A 2,389-nucleotide genomic window follows, 5' to 3' on the forward strand; every position below is an offset into this window, starting at 1 on the left:
TACTGATCCTCAAAATAACCTATAATCTCTAATCTATTCCCAAACCCTCTCCTCCTAATACTAAAGAGAATAAAAGCTAGAAGCTGTAAGCACTTATCTGGCCTCCGGACCAGGGGAAAGGGGAAATTGGTGAAATAAAAACCTGACTCAATTTTACTGTCAAGTGTTTTTATTTATACCTACAAAACAATATGGTATCAAAAGGACAATTTACAAACTAAGAAGAGTAACACAGTTCTTAGTATTCTGTGCCTCAATGCCACACACCTGACTTTCAATTCCAAATCTTCACTGTACCAGGGTTCAGGGACCAGCAAGGTTAATCCCCTTTCCCCTCAAAATAAGACTGAACAAAGCAGACACTGATGCCAATGCTTTCCCAATGGACACCTTCCTGCTGGAATTCTGAAGGTGAGGGACCAGGTCTCCGACAAGCACTAAAGAGCTACAGGAGGGACTCTTGATGACTTTGATTGCCATTACGTCAGTGCTTTAGGGGACTGGTTATTCATCTAACTTTGCAGAGTTCCTCAATCAATGCGGGAAAAACATGAGCTGAACAAACGCTGCCTCGTTTGCCCAAATTCTGCTTGCTTCTTGGAAACAGCCGCTTGCAGAAACTATAATAAACAGGGTGGGCATCCCCCCTGGTGGCACCTCTCTGGATGAAATGCAGACGAAAGTTTTCAGCATCTGCTTACATGGGAGGCAAAGGAACGTTTCCACAGACTGGCCAGTCCTAGGATGTAACAGCTCCTTTGGGCCTCGGTTGAAGACACACAAAAAAAAGAACGGGACATACTTTCTGCCATAGTACTTCTCAATCTCACATCCCCAGCCTCGATTTTTACAATAGGAGGAAAAACAAACAAAAAAACCCAAAACGTAAGAGGTTCCCCAGAGAAATGTATGGATTTGAAATAGTACTCATGCTTGTGACATTTCAGCTATGCTAGCAACCTACCTTTACGCTGCACATACCTTTAACTATGCCTTTTTAAACCCCTCAGACACCTCTTCCTCCCCTTTCCTCTCCCTTGAGAACCTTAAAAATGAAACAGACCCCCCTCTGTAGACAAGCCCTCTCCTCCAAGCTGCTGAATCCATTTCGGAGCCTCCCGGTAATCTACATTGTTAGTGACAATCTCCAAGACAGCAAGTGGCATAAGGAAAATTGAACCAACCCTCTCACTGGATCGTGGGAGAGGCGTCCGCGTTAGGGAGTCAATGTGCAGGTCTGACTCCTGCCTTGTGTTCTGAACGTAAAGGCAGGGAGTTGTTTCCAGGTGTTCTTGTTCCTGGACCCGTCTGCCAAACGAAGTCACATTAGAACAGACACAATGTTTACTGCAACGGGGAAAATACCCACCTACCTTTGTATGAAGGAAAAGGAAGCGGCGGGTGGAAGGAGGGGGAAGAGAAGGAGAGAATATATTGAATTGGATGCTAATGCTCCAGTCTTTACTAGCCTTTCCCTAAAACGCTACCTACCTTGAGAAGATTAGCACAACAGGACTTGGGGGAAACGATCCCAGAAACCCAGGAATAAAGCACCAGAAAACTAATGCACCCTAGGCAGTCTGTCCCAATTTTGGTTGCATGAAGTGAAGGCAAGATGGTGGAGAAGGGGTACACCCATTCTAACTATATAAACGCTCAATTTCGCAGGAAACAGCCCTCCACAGAATTGATTTTTTTTTCTTTGCAATAAGGTATGCACAGACTCCTGCATGTTAGTATTACAGTCGATTTCCAGCGAGCATTTCTGTGCTTCTTGCCCATGGCAACTGTATAGCTGGAACCTGACTTCCCAGATGGTCCCTGGCACCATGGCACTTAGAAGCAACTCCCTCCCAGATGCTGAGAGGCTGGAGGTTAACCATCACAGAAAACACTCCTGGTTTTTTTTTTTTTTTTTTTAAGAAAAATCAAGACATCCGTTTTAAACACCGGCTTGTATTTTAGCGATGGATAAACCCAGAATCAAGGCCCTCCAGCTTCAGGTCTGACATGAAGGCAGGACCGTGAACAGTCACTTATCAATAACGTGGGCTGCCACCAGCAGAATTAAACCAAAATTAAAGGCTACTATCAAATTCACTTTGGCAGGCAACTTCCTGCAGGACAATCAGGTGGGGCATTCCACCATAAAAGCTCACCTATATTTATGATCTGAAAACTGTCCTAACTGAAGACAACTCCCTCTGGATTTAGGACGTTATAGCAAATACTCCCAATAATCCACCACCCCCAACCCCTTTACCCCAGTAAAATGAGCAAATTAAAGCATAGATGAATTCTTCCCCTGCAGCACGAGTCCACTCTCCCACCCTCCCCCACCCTCCCCTCCCTCCCCCCAACTGAGACAACACAAAAAATGGGCTGGGGC

The sequence above is a fragment of the Tachyglossus aculeatus genome, chromosome 14 (assembly GCF_015852505.1).
Source record: "Tachyglossus aculeatus isolate mTacAcu1 chromosome 14, mTacAcu1.pri, whole genome shotgun sequence".
NCBI classification, from domain to species: Eukaryota; Metazoa; Chordata; class Mammalia; order Monotremata; family Tachyglossidae; genus Tachyglossus; species Tachyglossus aculeatus.